The sequence below is a fragment of the Eriocheir sinensis genome, unplaced genomic scaffold (genome assembly GCF_024679095.1).
Source record: "Eriocheir sinensis breed Jianghai 21 unplaced genomic scaffold, ASM2467909v1 Scaffold429, whole genome shotgun sequence".
Lineage (NCBI taxonomy): Eukaryota > Metazoa > Arthropoda > Malacostraca > Decapoda > Varunidae > Eriocheir > Eriocheir sinensis.
In genome coordinates this window covers 143,804-166,522 of record NW_026111753.1, presented here as the reverse complement: position 1 = coordinate 166,522, position 22,719 = coordinate 143,804, and the positions used below count along the sequence as shown (strand labels likewise).

General features: G+C 38.7%; 1 long non-coding RNA gene across 2 annotated transcripts in view; it reads right to left on the bottom strand.

Annotated features, from left to right (window-relative positions):
* The window catches only part of LOC126992259 (uncharacterized), a 95,767-nt gene that overhangs the window by 50,300 nt on the left and 22,748 nt on the right, over positions 1-22,719 (bottom strand). Inside the window, exons 1-2 of one of the 2 annotated variants that reach the window (XR_007746393.1) lie at positions 8,702-8,878; positions 2,225-2,446 (exon numbers count right to left, since the gene is read on the bottom strand). This is a non-coding gene — a long non-coding RNA (uncharacterized LOC126992259). Of the gene's footprint in view, positions 1-2,224; positions 2,447-8,701; positions 8,879-22,719 lie in introns of those variants that run through there. The other variant, XR_007746394.1, reaches the window with a different exon arrangement.

The window sequence follows — 22,719 nt, the reverse complement described above, 5'->3', positions numbered from 1 at the left end:
AACAGGGAGGGAGGGAAACAGGTATGTATATATAGGAAGGTAGGCATGGGGGTAGGTGAGTAGGTATGCAGGTGGGTGGGGGGAAGTTAATGACAGCAGGTAGATAGGTAGGTGGGTACGTAGTAGAGGGGGGCAGGTGGGTAGGGAGTGGTATGTAGGTGGGTGGGGGAAGGGCAGGTTAATGTCATCACCTGTCTATGAATATGATAATGCAGTGAAGTGCAGGCTATTCCCTCAAGCACGCCATCACCGGTGTGTTTGTCGTGAACGCTTGCAGTTAGTTAGCCGGGCGCCCGTGTGCTTCATAGATCAGGAAAGTAATTTTGCCAGTGTACTTGCGCCCAAATTGTCCCCATTACGTCCGGAAATTGTTATTGGATAATCATAAATAATGGGAACTTTGTGGTCGAGGAAGCGACACTGTGTCACGCTGATATTTTTTTCTTTTCTATTTTTTCACTTTTTTTTTTGGCTCAGCTGTATGCACATAATCATTTTTTTCTCTCGTGCTGTAGTTTTGAAGCACGTTGTCACTGGCGATATTTTAGCAGCAACAACTGGAACAATAAATTTCACACACTGCATTGATTTCCTACGTGATTTTTACGCACTTTTGCTTGTGTGTGTGTGTGTGTGTGTGTGTGCGTCCGTGCGCGCGTGTGTGTGTGTGTGTGTGTGTGTGTGTGTGTGTTATCATGAAGTAAATGAATAATGTACACCCGCCCGCGTGTGTGTGTGTGTGTGTGTGTGTGTGTGTGTGTGTGTGTGTGTGTGTGTGTGTTATCATGAAGTAAATGAATAATGTACACCCGCCCGTGTGTGTGTGTGTGTGTGTGTGCAACAGATATCACACACTCTGTATTGTAATGTCATTTCGTGCTTTTATGCAAAATTTGGTAATATCAAAATCTGTAGAACATTCTGGTTAATGGCATCAAAGACAATGAACTTTGATTTAGGCAGCAAGGAAGAGCAACAGGAGCAAAGAGCTCAACAATATCGCTTAACGCTGGAGCAGGGAAGTGACACGCCAGACGCACCATCCATTACCCAGTCACAACGATACAGATTAACGGCCGTCACAGGACTTCACATTGCCCTTCACACCACAAGGCAATGTTATGACACGTTCTGTGCATGAAGGAGACGTGAAAATATAATATTACAGACGCATGAGCAAAGTGATGGTGCATCCAAACCGTTCATTATACAACGTCACTCCGTCATCGCCGAATGTTAATATAACAAGAAAACTAAAAGGGGAAAAAAAAGGGGGGCGACTGTTGAACCAAAACAAAATCTTTAACAAGGGGGCAAGTGAAGAAGGCCAAGGTACCCAACGATAACAATAATATTACAGAAGATAAAACAAATGTCTATGCATGAATGAAACGTACACTAAGTTACTATATCTTATTTCGTAAAAGATTATCAAATATCAACTGAAATCAATGCGTGAACAGGTCAGGGTATGTGTAATATGAACAAGAGTTGGACATTAAGAATAAAAGAAGTGGGGATGAATAGATAAAGACAGTATATAATGAAAAGAAGAAGTGACTTAAAAGAGGAGAACTACAAAGATGATGATGATGATGATTATATGGATAATGATGATGATGATGATGGCAATGATGATGGCAGTTATTATGATGATGATGATGCCGAAGATAATGATTTACAATGATATACAAGTTAGTCAGCAGTTAGCAGCAGCATGCAATAAATAAACACACACGCACTGGTAATATAAACACTATGACATCAATCAATAACACACGTTTCGTTGTTGTAAATTGAGTCAATATGAGAGCAGTTTATCTTGTCACACGGGACTCCAAAATTATTATGAATAGTGATGACGGTGCCAGGCAAAAAGAATAAATAAAAATATAAAAAGCTAAAAAAATAATCGGCCCAAACCCAATAGTAGATACAGCTCGATTGTGACCGAGTGATCCTTTGATTAACGTGTTTATTTTTACTGAAACTGACTGTGTGTGTGTGTGTGTGTGTGTGTGTGTGTGTGTGTGTGTGTGTGTGTGTGTGTGTGTGATGTTTATAAAGGAAGGAGAAAAAAAAGATTAAAAAGTCAGGGGGTGTCACTGTCAACATGATAACACTGAGCTGACTACGATAACGGGGTAGCTAACATAAAACAATACACCACGCTACAACACAAATTTACCAACAACACAACACAAGAGCACCAGGCAACACTCACCCTCACGCTGGAGGTAGACAGGCAAGCGAACATGTAGCAAGGAAGGTTGAGTCGGTGAGTAGGCATGAAGGCAGGTTGGCAAGTAGGTGGATGCGGGGGTTAATAGGTAGGTGGGTCGGTAGATAGGTGGCTGTGGGGAGCGGTGGATGATTACTTGTCGAAAACACTGATCCTCCTCCTCATCATCCTCATCCTCATCATCATCGTCATCACCTCCTCGCGCTGTAAGACCAATTATATGTTATTAGTAAAGTCAAGACAAATACATGCCAATCAGTAGCTATACTATCCCCTTTTATCTTTATTCTCATTAATACCCCGATAAGAGTATATATTAAGTGTTTTGAAGAACGTGATCGTAAATACTGAATGACTGGCGGACTTCCAACTCGACTCCCTTACTGTCTGACTGCCTGGCCACTGACAGTTGACTTGTTTCCTGGCATACTTTATTTTTGCTATACTTCACTAAGCTACAAATGAACTTTAAAATAGATATGCTTACAGGTACATACTCCTGAACATAAGGTATCAACACACACACACACACACACACACACACACACACACACACACACACACACACACGAAAAAAAAAAAATCTGAAAGCAGTATAATAAAATAATGAGTAATAATAATAATAATAATAATAATAATAATAATAATAATAATAATAATAATAATAATAATAATAATAATAATAATAATAATAATAATAATAATAACATCAACTATGGGGAAGCAGACGCTCGGGGGCGCGTGGCTTCACACACTTGCCGCTTCTACTACCGACGGTCTCCCCGAATAAGCTCCCACGGAGCTGCCCTATCCACATAATAAAATGATAAAAATAATAGCAATAACGATGATAAAAATAGTAATAACAATAATAATAATAATAATAATAATAATAATAATAATAATAATAATAATAATAGCAATACTACTACTACTACTATTACTACTACTACTACTACTACTAATAATAATAATAATAATAATAATAATAATAATAATAATAATAATAATAATAATAATGATAATAATACAATAGTTATAATAATAATAATAATAATAATAATAATAATAATAATAATAATAATAATAATAATAATAATAACGATAATAATAATAATAATAATAATAATAATAATAATAATAATAATAATAATAATAATAATAATAATAAGCAGCTCCAGCATACTGAACATTTTCTATAATGAACTTAAATCCTTCGTTCAACATTAGAATTGACTACAAAAATTATATTATTATTGCAGTATTAAAATTAATTAGGATTTTGCAATCATAAGCGATACGACCTTTTTAATATTAATTATAATGAGTGGTCTTGTAAAACCCATGGTACCTGTGATTGATGTTATGAGGCTTGAAATATATTTATTATGGTAGCCGATGATGACAGTTTTTATTATGATTCACCAGAATTGGTGTCACAGTGAATCAGTATACGGTATTCATATGTTTGTGGAATATACATGGGTGCAGGCAAAGCATGTTCCTGGCTTATATTTATGTTGTTTTGCTTTGTTTGCAAACACCACAGCCAGGTAATGTAACTTGATATCTATTAAAATACTTAGTACGTAATAAACAGCAATAACCAGAAAAGTATTCAAGCTCAGTAGTTTTAATTTGCACACACACACACACACACACACACACACACACACACACACACTCTTTAGTTTTAAAATGCCTAGTACACAGAAAACAATAAAAATTAGAGAAGTATGGAACTCACAGGCTACACTCTCTCTCTCTCTCTCTCTCTCTCTCTCTCAAAACAATTTGTGTCAAAAAGCATACACAGGCAACAGGAATCATGAAAATGTGTTCGACTACGGAGCATTACAAGCTTCACTCACTCCGGTAACCACGAAAATAAGTAAGAGCAAAATAAATCAGAACAGGCACATGCGCTCACTTGTATTTTTTTCTTACAGAGAAGCTTAAGAGCCCTCTGCACCAGTAACTTAAAATGCTACAAAAGGTTTTTCATAGGTGAGCACAATCTACACCATTCAACCATTCAGCACTTTTGTCGTTAGGTGATGGCTACCTCTTTAAATTGTCGCCGGTGTAACATTATGAATTAGCTAGCTGAACACCACTACGGAAAATAAAAGTATTTCCATGTTGCGGTGAATTATTAAGGGAAATTCATAAATGCAAATATGGATGTGAAATGGATATGATTAGGTTGCAGATATTTCTACCACTTCATTTTTTGCCCGCCACATGAGCACATAGTGAAGGGCAAAGGAAAAAAAAAATGATGTGGCCATTGAAGATAAATACCTGATGTGGTGGTGAGGCGCAAACAAGCAAGCAAACAAAGAAAGAAAGAATGGGCCGAAACACTCGTTTATAATTATATCTCAGTACAAACAGATCAAACTGACTGATAGAAATGTACATTTGATAACTAACAGAATTAAGAAGATATATTTACACAGCTATACTGAGAGAGAGAGAGAGAGAGAGAGAGAGAGAGAGAGAGAGAGAGAGAGAGAGAGAGAGAGAGAGATGACTCATGGCATTGTCACACTGGGTGACATTGCTAGCTAGACACGAACTGACGCTTCACAGTATAAGTAACGAGCACTTCCCAAAGCAGGGATGGGGTGAATACAAGAACTGTGTATTCGAATACGAATACTTCACATTTATACGAATACGAATACTCTGAAATACTGATAATTCGAATACAAATACGAATACTTCACGAGAGTATTCGTGAATGCATTCATGAATACTTTTCGTTGAAAATAACTTTTTTCATGGAGGTAGCTCGGCAATGAGCCTAATATGGTACTAAAGTTATTCAATAGTAAAATGACGTTATGATGCCAGTATTCTGTACATGTTTGACACACCTAGACATATTTGTTTTCCAAAAATTTCAATTATATTTCTAAGTTGTACTGAAAGAAACACAACAAAATACCAACCGGTATATCACCATACTACATGTAATATCCAGGGATTCCAGAGGGGGTGGGGGGTGGGGCAACAAAATAGAGAGTAAATCCAACAATGAACCTGGTGTAGCACACCCCCTACCATTGGAAAGAGGCAATTGAGGGCAGCAGCCGCAGCAGATCGAAATGACAAAAATTCCCTGATTTGCCAAATATTTAGCACAGCATTTCCCTGTCGTATTTTTTTTTATTTATATATATATATATATATATATATATATATATATATATATATATATATATATATATATATATATATATATATATATATATATATGATGGGTAGCTACTTGCAAACATAGTTAGCCTTCATTGTTACCTACCTAGAATGACTGCTATTCCTGAAGATCTGAAGTTTTGTAGATGTCAGCTGTCGTAAGTTCCAGCAATGCATGCATGCTTTTCTCTACAAACACCAGGCATATCAAGAACACTAACTATATGTTTTGCACTTTCAACTATCTTCTTATGTTCTGCCCCAGCAGCATGCTTTTCTATTTCTGATTTACCCGCCTTTCCGTCAGAATTACACAATTTATTACAGTGGGAATACAAAGGCCCCTTGCCGCTTCTTGTCCGCCAACTTTTAAACAACGGGTCACTTTCCCATTTTTCTGTGTATTTCTGCGTATACGGCTGTCGTTTCCGCTTGGCTGGTGGACTAGACATGACTACTGTGTATTAATAACAAAAACGAGAACTTAACTGAGTGACAGTGTGAGACAGACTGAGGGAGAATACTAGTAATGCGGGTAAGAAGCGGCCAGGGTGAATACGCGTCTCGTAGATTCAGCTAGCTAGCAGGGGCGAGGGAGGGAAGGGGAGGGACGGTATACGGGATGCATTTTTTTTTTAATTTTTTTTTTTACGTCGCTGCCTGTTGCGCCGGTAGGCAACTTCCTGGTGGGGCCTGATGGTCGGCTCAAGGCTTCTTCCAGGTGGGGCCTGATGGTCGGCCCAGCCCGTTTTGGCGCAGGCGAGTGTTTTATAGTGGCGCCATCTTGCATACGAGTCATGACACCGTTAGAGGATGAGGGAAGGAAGAGTGAACGGTAGGGGAAGGATATAGTGATCGAGAGAGGCCTCACAAGTAGGTTGAAATGCAATTGACCTACAACATACACGTCGGACAAACAGGAACGAAGATTTGTAACTTGGAAGGAACAATAACTTATTTCTGATGATGGATTTAAAATTATTCGGCATATTATTCGAAGAATACGAATACTTTTCCCAAGTATTCGAATGCGAATACGAATACTTTGATGTCAGATGACAAGTATTCGAATACGAATACGAATACACCCAAATACTGTATTCGAATGTATTCGAATACGAATACCCCATCCCTGCCACAAAGGTCCATAATATGGACCTTGGGGATATGCTAATAAAGAGATTGCTCATATGGGAACAAATGTTCTTATATGTAATATGCTTTGACGAGACCAACCCTTCTCTGCGTCTGTGTGTTGGTACGAGCTGGCCACGAAGGGCCCGGATTTTCAGCTTTTTTCGTCTGCACATCACCGCAACAGTCTCTACCTCTCACTGACTCTACCTTTGGACCTACTATGTACTAAATACGCCACATACATCAGGGTAAGGTCCTGATACGTTTAGTGGAGCACATATTATCGTTTACAGCAATAAGTAAACGTGGCCCGGGACGATATAACCAGGACGTTCAAAGCCATTCACACTGATCTAGCCGAGCTCTAATCATTGCAAATGAACCGTTTTTTCCACTACGCCATACGCAGAGACTAGAGAGGTGATCGGCGATCCATGCCTTCCCGCCAGCTGTATACATGCATTATTCCGTCTAAAATTGTCCAAACACTATAAACACTATGTACTCATTCACAGCTGGGAAAATACTCTCATCTTACTTGGAATCAATGAAAAGACAATAAAGTGGAGAAGTAGTCTAGACTCTAGACGTCATCTTGTTAAGGCGTCGTATCTTCTTGCAAAATGCGGGGGGAAAGACTGATGTCAAGTAAATAAGTCTTCTGCTTGATAAAGTATTCCTGTGCGCAGTTTTTCATCTTAAACTGTATTTTTTTTAATTTTACATTTATATATTTCACACTGAATATATATATATATATATATATATATATATATATATATATATATATATATATATATATATATATATATATATATATATATATAAATCAACGTTCATGTTCCAGTATTTGCGCTGGTCTTAGCTCCGTGATGTTAGTACTAATTCGCTACCACCTCAGTTCCTCATCCATTTACAGGAAAAGCAAAACTATTTTCTCAGCTGTGAATAACTATTGAGTGTTTATTGAGTGGTACGTCACTTCCAGGCGGGTTAATACATGTATTCAGCTGGTTAAAAAGGCAGGTATTAAGCTCTCGTAGTACCTTGTGTAGCGTCAACAAATATTATCACTCGACACGAATAAGGCTATTTGACAGGTTGTATTACCTTATTATTCTTGATTAATTATACCACAGAGACGCTGCTGCCAGTAAATCTAAATGAGTATAAAAACACATCACCACCACAACCATGACTACCATACACCACTTCCACAGCCATGACCCAGCCACCACTACTACGATCACCATCACCCATCATCACTACTACTTACCATCACCACAATCACCAACATCACCCACCATCACCACCACAAGAACATCTACCACAAAGCAGCCCTCCTCCTTGAACCTGCCGTGCTCTGTATAAGGTGTTGAACGTCCTGGTTATAATCTAGTCCTATGCCCCCTTTTCTTATCCTGTATGTTAGTCCCCAAAAAACATAATGGAGTATAAATACCAAAACATACCCACATCAGGATTAGAGATAGCTATAATATGAATAAATGAATATTATCTTTACAGCTACAAGGACAGATTACAATACTACGAGCATGATCATTTTCCCTAACTAGCCTACTACTTCCTCGAGCGCTGCTGAAATGTGCACTTTACCGATTTAACTTATGAGCATACACGATATCTATTACATCCATCAGGAAATCTAATAAGCATACCACACATTTTATCATGACATGAGTGGCAGTGACATGCAGATTTTAATTTAGTAACCAGTGAGTGGACATAGTTATGAGATGAGCGTGGGAAAGAGGAAGTAGGCTAGGCAGAGGAAAGTGGTCTGGTTGGTTACATTCAAGTGGTGTTATGATATTTTTTATTACAGCAAAGGAAGCAGCTGAAGGGCAAAAAAGAGACAACAGTAATGGAAAAAAAGCCGCTAATCACTGTCCCTACAAAAAAAAGTTCAGAAGTGGCCAAAAGAGATATCAATTTCGGGAGATTATGTAGACTTAATGAAAAATAATGTTGTATAGTTAAAAGAGGTTATGGTATTATGCTATGTACTCACGGATGGTAAGGTCACACACACACACACACACACACACACACACACACCAAATGATATTTATTAACTTAAGGAACACTGGAACTTACCCTCACTTGTGTTTACCACCTTTTCTGGTTAAGGAAAAACTAAAACCAATCTGTATGTTCCTCCATCTTCCTGTTCTGAGTATATGTTGCCTGCACGCCGCAGAATAGCACCGAAATGTGTATACTGAGGAGAGGAAAAGTAATAAGACTAAGGACGCCATCACACACAAGCGTACACACACGTCCCCGCTGCCTGACTGCTGTTCATCTTTCTTTCAATACTCTTATAGTTTCGAGGCGGTAACGATGTGCAGTTAATATTTGTCATTCATATTGAAAAAAATCCTAGTAAATTTCCTACTACAATATGGATTTAAATAATGACGAAAAACAGCACAATAATAAGTGAAGCCTAAAGGGAAAAACTAGATAGATAGCCTATTCACACTTCCTCGTGAGCTACACAGTAACTAATACATACTCTAGTAAATATGTAAGCAAGAGACATAACGTGGTAGATTTATGAAGGAAGATTATGAAAAAAAACGAGGCATATATGATGATCATTTTTCATTTGCAAAAACTGTCAATTAAGAAATGCGACTTATGGCGTCTGTTCCAGACATCAAATCGAATCGGGGGCATTGTTTGGGTATAATAGCTATGAAGTTGAGGCAACAAAAATAAATGTATTTTTAGTAGGCTACTAAATCCTGTAGAAAAAGACAATATGTTCAATTTTTAGGCAAACAAATATTTTAAGAAACACGTAGCGTCTCCAGACTTCAGTTGTAATCGAGAAGTGGTGAGTGGAGGTACGCCGCTTGTGCCTTGGGAGGAAAAGACAGCACGGAAAAATTAAAGTAATCGACTTAACTCTGGAACCAACAACTGCCCGGTCATACACGACAGGAAATATTGTTCAGGTAGATTGAATGGCAAGTGGTGTATGTGTGTGTGTGTGTGTGGATTGATCGGGAAGCGGATTTGTGGATTTACGTAACGCGGCGGCCAGGGGCTGAAGTGCGGAAGTGACAGCAGCATTGGTACAGCGCCTGTCACGGGATAGTCGGCTGAGCGGCAGTGAGCGGAAGTGGTTCATTTCCCTGCAAGCTGCTAACCCTACCAGCCCCCCCCCCCTCCCCCCCCCCTCCCTCACACACACACACACACACACACACACACACCAATGCCTGCCTGCCTGTTCATGCCCTGTTTGTATATAAGTGTGTGTGTGTGTGTGTGTGTGTAAGCTGCTAACCCACCAGCCACCCATGGGAACACTACCACACCAATGTCTGCCTTCCCATGTCTGTTGTCTGTCTGTATTTATGTCTGTGTATGCCGTGCGAACGCCATATCAATGCCTGCCTGCCCATGTCTGTCTGTCTGTCTATTAGTCTGTGAGCGTGTGCCATGGGAACACTACTGCACCAATGCCTGCCTGTCTGCCCATGTCTGTTTGTTTGCCTGTTTGTCTGTATGTACTTTGGGAACACTACTGCACCAATGCCTGCCTGTCTGCCCATGTCTGTTTGTCTGCCTGTTTGTCTGTATGTGCTATGGGAACACTACTACACCAATGCCTCTCTGCCTGCCCATGTCTATCTGTCTATTTGACTGTTCCGAATGCTGCTTTACCAGTGTCTGTTTGTCTATGTACTCTGTATGTCTGTATTTATCAGTGTGTGTGCGTGTTTGTGTGTATATATATCTCATCATAAATTGACCTCTCTTTTGGCCAGTCACTTCTATTTTCTATTTAGGAGCAGTGGTTAGCGTTTTTTTTTCCTTGAACTGCCTCCTTTACTGTTAAAAGAGTAAAGGTAAAGACTGGTTTTGTTAACACGCCGATATCTCGTTTCCTATACTTAGGCCTAACCAACTGTTCTTCGTTCTCATAATTATGTGGGCGCGTTAATATAAACAATCTTAACCCAAGCAAGCTATAATAACATCAGGAGACATGAGCACACACACGCGCACATCCATGCCTGCGATTGTCTGCCTCTCCATTAGTCTTCAGTGTGTGTGTGTGTGTGTGTGTGTAATCGCAAGCTGCTTACACCATCGCCTTGGGGGACATGCCGCTCTCCGTCCATATTTGCTTGTCTATGTTTTAATTAAAGTGACTGTCCATTTGTGTCGTTGCTTATAATATTCCTGTGTGTCTCACTACAACGTGGCAACCCCGCCAGTCCTGTGAACCTGTCACTGCTTGCTAATAGTGATGCCTAGGTCCGTGATGTCTCCGTCTGCGTGCATGTCTATGCATCTGCCTGTCTTTTCTTCCATCTGCGTGCATGTCCATCCGTCTATCCGTCTGCCTGTCTTGTTTATCTGTTTATTTACCTGTCTGCTTCTCTGTTTAAGCTACCCGTCTATTCGACTACCCAACTCCCCATCATAACCTTCCTGCCTGCCTTCAATCTTTTTAGCCTACATGATTCTTATCTGTTCCACCTGTACTATGCCTGTAATGTAAGTTGCCTTGTCTAATGTTGGTTTGTGTCTTGTCAGAAATGTGGGTATTAACTTTATACCTTGCCCGTAGTGTAGAATAGATTATTGACTTCTTGGCTATCATGTGTGTTAGCTCTTACCTCGATATTTTCATGTTTCTTGTTGTTTGTTCCACTTTTAGTGCTTTGATTGCATTGTTGGTTGGTTTGATGTTTTCCGATGTTTTCTGGAACGGTTATCGGCTTCACGAATGAAATTTTGCAGTTAATGCAGTTGTTGCCCTGATCTCATAAAATGTTTGTTGGTCTCACCTGTATGTATGAGTATAATTGGTATTATTTAATATTTTATTGAGACCAGCATCACTTGTAATAACCCGAGCCTTTTTTTTTTTTCTACATCATTAGCATGTAATTAATGTATGGTACATTTCCTACTGCATTTGCTAACAATTGTTTTGCACTGTTGGTATATTTGTGGTGTCTTTCCTGTGTTACCTATGAGTACCTTGCTTTCACTATTATTACCAATATTTATAACATCTGTTAATGAATGCCACAAACATTCAAGTATCCTCAGAATATTGCTATGTCAATATCAAGGTTTAGAGAAGAACTCGACCTTGATCAATATATTTTTAGCCTCACTTTCCTTTTTTTTTTTTTTTTTTTTGTGTGTGTGTGTGTGTGTGTGTGTAGGATATGTAAGCTGGCGGACAATGTCATGTCAGAATCATTGGCCATGAAATAGCCCACTGTTTATCTTCATAATTAGTTGTACTCTAATTATATATATATATATATATATATATATATATATATATATATATATATATATATATATATATATATATATATATATATATATATATATATATATATATATATCACACACACACACACACACACACACACACACACAACACACACACAAACACACACACACACACACACACATAATACACACACATCATGGATAAGAAAAAAGTGTTAAATCATATCACTTCCCTTGTTTGATGTAGCTACATAAGCATTGCACCATTGTTGCAAAACTAAAGAAAAGAATTCCTCATAATAGCAAATACAGTGGCATACAAAGATACACTTATCTGATGCTAAGGTTGTATTTTATACATCAGTAGCTCGTGAATGCCAGTCTGTTGCTACGCGGCCATATTCTGCTAGTATTCAGGATTTTGGTCACAAAATGCAAAACAAAACAATTAATATTTTTTTTTTTTAATCATACAGGTACTCAATATGTGCGTGTAATGCTAAATGAATAACAAGGGATCAAATTCATATTCCTTTAAAAACAGGTATGGTTAGGAAATTTTCTTGTAAACTTTTATTCGTTTACTTTTGTGCTTACTTACATATATACTATATATATATATATATATATATATATATATATATATATATATATATATATATATTTATATATATATATATATATAGATATACTGCAATTAGAACGGAATGACTTGAAAGTCTATTTAAACTTTCTAGAATATGTAATGTCAAGAAATTTTGTAGTGGTCAAGCGCATGGAAAATAGTAAAAAATAAATAAATAAATAAATAAATATATATATATATATATATATATATATATATATATATATATATATATATATATATATATATATATATATATATATATATATATATATATATATATATATATATATATATATATATATATATATACAGTTAAATTCTTGTTATTTAGGTTATCCCAAACTATTTAGTAGTTCATATGTATGAATTTGAGATGATCATAAACACCAAGAATAATTCAGCTATTAACATTTTTTGTATTTCCCAGTGCTTGACCATAAGAATTTTTTTTGACGTCACATTTTCTAGAAACTCTTTAAGTATTGTTTCAAGTTATTTATCTCAACTTATAGTACAACTATAAATGTTTAAGTTAAATAAATATGTAAATAAGGATGCACTTAAGTAGTAAACAAATAAAAGGTTACAAGAACATTTCGTGACCATGCCCTTTTCTAAATGAGTATGAAATATCTGATTCCCTGTTGGCCTATCCATTAGTATTATACACATATTGAACATGAGCATGTGAATTAATAATAATATATTTTATATATATATATATATATATATATATATATATATATATATATATATATATATATATATATATATATATGTAGATATAGATATAGATATATAGACGTAGATATAGATATATAGATATATAATATCTATCTATCTATCTATCTATGTATATATATATATATATATATATATATATATATATATATATATATATATATATATATATATATATATATGTGTGTGTGTGTGTGTGTGTGTGTGTGTGTGTGTGTGTGTGTGTGTGTGTGTTAGCCTAACCAGGGACAAGATGAAATGTACTAATCCTTTTCATAAAACTGCAGGTCAATTGGTCATGGCTTGCAGCAAGTTGCATGATGGGGTCCAGGCTTTAGAAAAAGACTAACTTGTGATTGAGGACCCTCCTGAAGCCACTGAAGTGGTGAGTACTAAAGCATTGTTCATTGTTCACACTGCCATTACTATTGAGATTTGAAACTTAGAAATACCTACATAAATATATAAGAAGAGTGGGTTATTAATCAATGCGCCTCCATAAAAATATCTAACCTCCATTTATAACTTCCATTTGTGTTTGCCTTAACTACATATCTGCTCAGTTGTTTTCATTCACCCACCACTATATTCGTGACTCAGTTCTTGCCTATTTCTTTCATGAACCTGAATTTATCCATTTTATACCCGTTGCTGCGTGTTCTTCCACCTGTTTGTAAAGTACTTCATATATATCCCCCATGTTAATCTCCTTAACTCATTTAATAATATTTAATTTTAATCACCTATGTCCTATGCCATTTAAACTTTAAAGAGTAAGTTCAGTTGTTTTAAGTCTTTTCTCTTCGGGAAATTTCTATATCCTTGGATCATTTTAGTCACACTTCTTTGTACTGCTTCGAGGAAGCTATATCATTCCAATAATGGGGTCACTAAAACTGAACAACAGCCAGGTGGGATCTAATCAGAGCCAGGTACAATTTCAGGATAACTTCTGCGCTGGTTACGCTGGTTACGCTTCTAGGAATAAATCTTTCAGTTTACACGGTTTCTGGCTGTAATATAATGATTTCTGGGTCGAAGGTCAGAGTGCACACGCACACCCAAATCCTTACCGCGACAGAGGTGGTCAATAACTGCTATTTAAAGTGCAATTACTGACAGGACTATTGTTCTACAGTCAGGATGTTGTATTTGTTGATGTTGAATCGCGTCATCCATTTGTTGGCCCACTCATAGAGGCCTTTTAGTTCCTCCTGAAATACCAGCGCCGTGTCTGAACTGTTTAGTCGGTACATGCTTTTGTGGCATTTAGCAAATTGCTCATGTCACTGATAATACCGTATTCAAGATTGTTGATGTATATGATAGTGATAATACTGTACCCAGAATGGGGAACTTTTTGTTATCAGATGTTCCCAGCGAGTAGGCTACGTCTTGCTGCCCACGGAGCCTAAACATAATCTTTCAATTATCTCAAGTTCCCCATGGTTCTCTGGGGCCTGTCTAAATTATACGTCAATACAATAAATGACACAATTGTTACTAATAATTTTTTTTTTTAATTTTCGGTGTTTTACTTCGTAAACGAGACAAAAGAATGACAAAGTTGAAAACCTTCCTCATTATATGCGTCCTTGCTCTAAAGTACTGCAAAATGAAGCAAAAATGGACTTCCGAAAATTTGCAGCATTTACTGGGTACCTGCTCTGGGTGTATGAAAATTGCCTTCAACGAATTTTAACTGGTTTACGAAGAAATAAAACAACGAATATGATCAACAACATTTTTATTAATTGTTTAATTTATTGTACAAACCTATAATAATTGAGATAGGCCCCAGGGAAACGTAAATAATTAATTGAAAGATTACTTCAGGCTCCGAGGGCAGACAGACGCACTCACTGGATCTAGTAACGAGACCCAATGAGATCTCCCCATTGAACCTTGTGGGACGCCTCTAGTAAATCAAGCCAATGTGATTTTTCCCAATTTACCTGAACTCGCTGCATCCTGTCACTAAATCACGCCTTGATTAACCTCAGAACATTACCCTGTAGTCTGTCCCATTGGCTTTTATTTAGTTTAATGTTTTTGGTGAGGCACTTTGTCGAATACAAACTGGGAAATATGCCACTTCCCCAAAAATCATTGCCGGTCATTCTGTTTTCGATTACTTATGTGACGCTTGGAGAGGTATAGGTTGCATACTCAAGTTCAAGCTCGGGGCCGAGTTGGAGGCAAAACAAACCGCGCTTCTTCTTTTGATCAGTTTCGCGTTGGTGACGCAAGAGACTTTCTGCCAAAATGACATCCACTTGTGCAGTGCTTGGGTGCGGCAGTAACGCGAACAAGTTCCTCGACAAGACGTTTTACAGACTACCAGTTACCTCCAACCCGAAAGTAACCCCGTTGCGATGATGAACAGTTACTCTCGTGCACGCCACCTTCTCTTTCAGTAGTGGGTGAGAAACGCGTGGGAGGGGATTGGGAGGAGATGGGAGGAGTGAGTGGAAGTGAAAGTGACAGTATTGTGTGGGAGGTAGCTAGGTAGAGGGGGGGAAGGATGAATGGGTGAGAGGGAAGAAGGATGTGGAACTGAGGATGGGAGCAGGTTGTGGGTTGCAAGGTGATGGGGAGGGAGGTAAGGGTGGAGAAGGAGGGGAGAAAGTTGTGGTTAGGACGTGCGCAGGGGAGAGGAAGGAAAGGGGAATGGAGGAGGAAGGAGAAGGGGGAGGGGGAGGAGGGGTGACGGGGGCAGGAAGGGGGAAGCGAGTGGGTGTGGTTAGGAAAGACGATGCGGGGTGAGGAGAGTGTGGGATAGGCAGTAGGGAGAAGGGGGTGAGGGACGTTGTAGTGGTGTAAAGGGCACTTGCATCACCCCTGTTGCTTAGTAATAGAGTGTGTGTATGTGTGTGTGTGTGTGTGTGTGAACTTGGGAAGGTCAACAAGCAGGCTCTACTACACGAATCTCTCTCTCTCTCTCTCTCTCTCTCTCTCTCTCTCTCTCTCAAGGTTACCCAGGTGTGAAGTTTAACCTACGTCAGAGGTGTGTCTGTCGATTAAGTGCCTGAGGAGAGGAATGGACGGGAGGTTTGGCAGATAAGCACTGATAGATAGGTGTGTAGGTGTGTTCATCTAATCTTCCCTAGCCTAACCCAACAACATATAACTACTATGTGTTCTGGTGGGTTTAATATTATGTATCGACATGCCGAAATTATGAAATGAAAGAAGTGGTGAGGGGAGGTAACCAGTAACAAACAGGATGTGTCACTATCATTTATGTGGTCAGGTGTTTTTATGTTATGTAACCACGTTAATATAGTTCTATAATGTCAGAGAGAAGAAAGCATGCAGCGTAGCCAAGCGCGTAAACACGAACTCGAGAATTAAATTATGACCGTCCTTACCTCATTAAGAAAAGAAAGAGTCGAAGAAAAAAATTAAGTTTCCACATTTAATTAAATTCAATAATTAATAAGGAGGTAAAAAATGTTTCTTTTTGTGTGTGAATAGAAGGGGGAAAAGGCAAAAACATGGCGAAGCAAAGATTGAAAGAAACTGGTTAGATATATTTGAGAGAGAGAGAGAGAGAGAGAGAGAGAGAGAGAGAGAGAGAGAGAGAGAGAGAGAGAGAGAGCATTATAAGGGGAACACAAAGAGAAACTTGAGTGTGTAAAAGTAGGGAAGATGGTAAGACTGACCACAAGAAGTTAGAGAAGAACACGAGAAGTTAGGAGGAGGAGGAGCAGAAGAGCGACGTGAAGTAAGAAGAGGAGGAGGGGAGAAAAGAATAACGAAGTAGCAACAGCGGTTTTAGGTGTAAGGGAGGAAGTGGAGGATGGAGGAAATGGAAGATGGAGAAGATGGATGAGCGGCAGTAGATAGAATAATTATGAGGAGAAGGGAAAAGGAGGAGGCAGAGGAGGAGGAGGAATCTGAGACGGAACTTACTGAAGAGGATTGTGGTGGAGAGAGAGAGAGAGAGAGAGAGAGAGAGAGAGATGATTATGTAAACCGCTGCAGCCGCTCCTTGACCACGCCTCCCTCTGTGACGTCACGAAGCTATGCGGGTTTCTCTCTCTCTCTCTCTCTCTCTTGGATAGCCGTGAATACGAAATCTCCTCAGCTTCGCCGTCGCCATTGTTGATATTCTTGTGTGTGTGTGTGTGTGTGTGTGTGTGTGTGTGTGTGTGTTGACGGGATGGTGTTGAGTTGGTGTTTGGTGGGAGGGATACGTTGACTTTTTCTCCTCTCTCTCTCAACACACACGCATGCACGATAAGAGAACAAAATAACATGTAAGACAATGACAGGAAATAACAATGACAACAACAATAATAATAATAATAATAATAATAATAATAATAATAATAATAAGAGCAAGTCAATCGTTACAGACATAATAAGCCTATTTACTAATGTTTGTGTTTTATTCATCATCTCTTCGAAACACAAGAGGAAAGCCGATTATGAGAGTGTAGCTTCTCTCTCTCTCTCTTCTCTCATGAAAGAACGAGAAGCTACTAGAGTGAGGTCTCTCTCTCTCTCTCTCTCTCTCTCTCTCTCTCTCTCTCTCTCATAATAGACTGGACGAGAATCTACTGGAGTGAGGTCTCTCTCTCTCTCTCTCTCTCTCTCTCTCGTGCATGTATCCAAGCAGGTAAAGCAAGAGGAAAGAAGAATATTATGATGGTGAATGTATACTAGTATTTATAATCTTTCTTTACTTCTCGTGTGGCTGTCTTGTTATCTTTAGAGATGAATTTCTGTTTATGTAACCTACTAGTGACGTGGTGTACCTGTCAGTCTGTCTGTCTTATCATTACTCAATCTACTTGGTATCTGGTCATTAATGTTTCAGTGCCTTCCTGTCAACATACTTTTCCCTTATCAATATGTGTCCTGCTGTTTTCGTGTGTACTCTTTTTTTTTTTTTTTTAATCTATTTTATTTCAATCAATCTACTTGCTCTTTCTTAATTAATGTTTCTGTACTTTTCAGTTTGCATATGTTTCCCTTACCAGTCTGTCTATCTGTTTTCGTATGTGCTTTTATTTGAATCTTTCTGTAACTCTCTATCCATTTTATCCATCTTTCTAACACAATAGTAGCTACCTTTATCCGTTTTTCGATCTTTCTATAACTAGTATTTTCGTTTTATTGCTCCAGATTGCTTGCTACTCCCGTATTCATCCGTCCACATTTGTCTCCCCGCATGTTATTTCTATTTATATCTAAGTTACCTAGATATTTATTTTATTGTTCCTATATACCGATTCTATCCCATCCATCTCTTTCTTCACATTTCCCTTTTATGAATTCATCAATATTTAAACACTTCTGTATATTTTTTTATTTATTCATTCATCTATCTAGCGTTTTTCTATAATTTTCTAATTTATCTTGATCTGTCTATATATGCCCGCCCATCTATCTCCTCTCTATCCATCTATCTATAATCCTACACTTTCCTCCTCTTTCTCCTCGCCAGGTGTTGTGTTCATCCTCTTAGCTTTCATTCCCTCTTTCCTACCTGCCCCTTTTGCCTTCTTCCCTCTTACTTACCTGTCAAAAAGTCTTCCGTGTGAACGTACTCCCACCTCACCTTCAGTCCTCCTCCGCTCCCTCCTTCTCCTCTTCCTCCTCCTCCTCCTCCTCGCTTCCTCCTGGCTCTTTCCGCTCTTCTATACCTGTGTATTGATTTCCTTAATAATGCATCCTCCCCCTAAGAAGAATTGAGTTTTTGTATTCTCTCTCTCTCTCTCTCTCTCTCTCTCTTGCGATCACTATATATATTCATTTGTGAGAGATGATAAAATAGAAGAAACAAAGATTGAAAAAAATATCAGAACATAAACGCCCACAAGCACCTTAGAAGAGAGAGAGAGAGAGAGAGAGAGAGAGAGAGAGAGAGAGAGAGAGAGAGAGAGAGAGAGAGAGAGAGAGGAAAAAAATGTGTTTAGATTTTAGTTATATTTTTCCATTGTTTTGCGTGTTTTATTTATTTACTTTCGGATGTTGTTTTATTTATATATTTTATTTCATTTCGGTGCATATTTATGTATTTAGTTTGCGTATCCATTGATTTCCAACGCGAAAAGAAGAAAAGATATACGCCATAAAAAAAACGTGTATACTGTAATCTTTCCCTTTCGTGAGCGTATACCACTTTATTATTTTTTTCCTTTGCCGATTTTTTTACCCATCAGTTTCCTTTGGGAGTCTTCGGTGCAACTATAAATATCTTACATCGGTAAATAATGCGTACGTTGAATCCGTCCGTTCGTCCGTTTTTTTTTTCTTTTTTTTTTTTTTGGGGGGGGGGGTCCGTTATCAGCTCGTCCTTTCCTCCACTTGAAGTCTGTTTGTTAATATTTTCATTTCTGTTAGTTGCAGTGGATTGTAGTAGTAGTAGTAGTAGTAGTAGTAGTAGCCAAGAGTGTGGTAGTGGTGTCAGCATCAGTTGTAATAGTAGTAGTAGTAGTAGTAGTAGTGGTAGTAGTGGTGGTGATGATGATTGTGGTAGTATCTAGTGGTGGTGGTGGTGGTGGTGGTGAGCACACACAAACAAAAAAGAAAGTAAGAAAAGATAAAGGGATGGTTTTTATTCCTGTTTGAATTATTCTTGAACTGCCAAGGCTTCGGTGCTTTTTTTTCTTTAGTGTGCGTTTGAGAGAGAGAGAGAGAGAGAGAGAGAGAGAGAGAGAGAGAGAGAGAGAGAGAGAGAGAGAGAACTATGGCTTATTTTAAGTTCATGAGCATAAAGTACGTATATACTATATACCTCTAACTGGCACGATAAAATACAACGATAGAACAGGTAGAAAAATGGCTTGACGTAGGTAGGACGGTATAAGGTCAAGTGTCAGAAGATTATATAGAAAAATATAATCCCATGCCCTTATTTTTTATTCTTGAACACTGAACTTCCATGTAATCTCTCTCTCTCTCTCTCTCTCTCTCTCTCTCTCTCTCTCAAAATGTATAGGGCATTGACAGAAGCGTCAAATTATGGCTGGACGTGCAATGCATCATAAACTTCGCCAAACAGGCGCCGCGTCACTTAATAAACGCCAACGCTTCTCGAAAATAAGTACCTTACATAGACGTGAAAGAAAGACAAACTAAGGAGATGCTGTGGTGAATGATTTTTAGGTGTTTTCTTTGGTCTGAAAATGCTACACCATAAACCAGAATAGTTGACATAAATGCTGTAACGTGAGTGTGATGGGATGAACTTGTGTTGTGGGATCCTTCCTTGTGCTGGTCGGTCTTTCGCAGGGCATGGATGTGGTCTGGGTCCTATGTGCGCGTGGCAAGAGCTCCTCAATGTGCAGAGTTACGTACTTTGTTTTCCTGATAGTATACTTTGTGCCGCTTTCTTGCATCCTTTATCCATTGAGCTGCCGGGTAAACATTTCGGCGCCCAAGCACACACATTTGATAGGACTTTCGAAAGGGTTTGGGGTATTTCCTGGTATAGTTTTATGACCCTGATAGTAGTTTTGACCTCACTTCTGAACCATGAACGTTAAAAAAAAAAATCATTAGAACCCGATTAACCTTATTTTCGACCTTTGGAATTAGTTCATATGAGAGGCGGCAGCGTCTGAAAATACTGACCTTAATGTTGTCAAGGAGGAATGAGGCTTCTGCGTGGGACCAACGGAACAAGAAAAAAGAGGCGAAAGGAGATGAGGAAGAAAAAGCAGCTTCCCTTAAACGAAAATTCTTGCTAACATTAAGATTAAAGACCTTCGATGTTGGGATGAAAAAGTTACGGCAACACAGGAAGCTGACGCAACCTGATCTAACGTAACCTTGATAACACTAAAATGAGCTGCAAGGAGACTGCTGGAGGGATGCCTCAGAAGACGGTAAAAATGGTCGCAGAATTGAGAAAAATATATTGTCAGCGCTAATTCATATAGTTTCCTTTCTTTTTGTTACTATTTTTTTTATTGCTGTTCCTCGTTCTTCATCTTATAGCTTTTACTATTATTTCGTTTGCTCTTGTATTTTATGGCTCATATTAACGTCAGCTAGGTTTTTTTTTCGATGTTCCATTCATCTAACTTTTTCCCGTATTCTATGACACCCTTTTAACAGCTTCCTCGCGTTATTAAGGTTACGTTGCGCAAGATTCTGTGTTGCTGTAACCTTTCCATCTCAACATCCGAGGTCATTCATCTTAACACACACACACACACACACACACACACACACACACACACACACCACCTGCTCTCTCTCTCTCTTCCTATTTTCCCTTCTAATCTCGTGTCTTGTTCTGCTGGGTCCCTATTATAAGCCCTCTTCCTATTTTACATCTAGGATGGAGGCAGTTCACACATTGTATATAGTGCTACTGAGTTGGTGTTCCTTTAGATTTTGATGTCATGTATATTGTAGCTTTGTACGCACTGGTTTAACTTTTCTTCTCTTCCCTTGATCGCTGAAATAAACCTCTTTCTCTTTTTCATTACATCCGAGTTGGTGTTCATTAATTTTAGTGATGGTGAAGTTTCTTTTTTCGTTTGAAGGAAGAAACAGTTATTAGTATGAACACGACTCTCTCTCTCTCTCTCCTTCTGATCCCTATTATAAATTTTTCCTCTCCTACAACACCCAAGACAATAGCCAAACAACATCCTCTCAGTCCATTTTACCTCATGCATTTCTAACGAGTTTATTTTTACTTCATTATTATTTTTTCTTTTTTGCGAAGCTTAGCGGACACATACACGTCTGCTTTCTCTCGTCTCTTCTCTTGACCCTCATTATAAAGCTCTGTAGGAAATTGACCTTTGTGTCTCGGGAAGTGCCTGGCGGGTTGAGATAAGCTGCCATAAAGAGAGGACGAAGGGAGAGAGAGAGAGAGAGAGAGAGAGAGAGAGAGAGAGAGAGAGAGAGAGGAAGGGGGAAGGTCAGGCGCACACACACTTCATGCCCTCGCCTGTGTGCCTCTCCGCAGGGGGGTGGGGGTGATGGCCTGACAGACGGCCTCGGCTTGCTAAAAGAAGACAGGTTTTTTGGCTTTTCCCCCTGAAGGAACGCAACACAAATGGAGTCCTGGAACACAGCGAGATATGAGAGAATACGTGGCTGTGTAGGAAGAGACGAGAAGGGGCATGGTGGTGGTGTTAGTGGGCAAAACCTACAGATGAAGAGAAGAAGGGGAACGCTGTAATAGAGGAAAGAGGAGGGAGAGCAACGTTTTCTTCCTCTTCATGCTACGGGAATGAAGAGAAACCAAGGGCTGAGAACGTTAGCGTGGCAGAGAAAAGAGGATGCCACAAAGAAATATCAAGTTTATCTCCTGACGTAGAGGTGAAAGGTGACTGGTGGCAAGAAGGATATGTGCAAGGTAGGAAGGAAGAACGAAAGAAAGGAAGGAAGGCATGTGCAAGACGAGAGAGACTCCTTGTTTGTGTGAAGAGGAGGAAGAGCAGGGGAATGGAAGAAGCTAAGTAGAAGTAAATGAGACTAATGGTTAGAAAACTGTGTG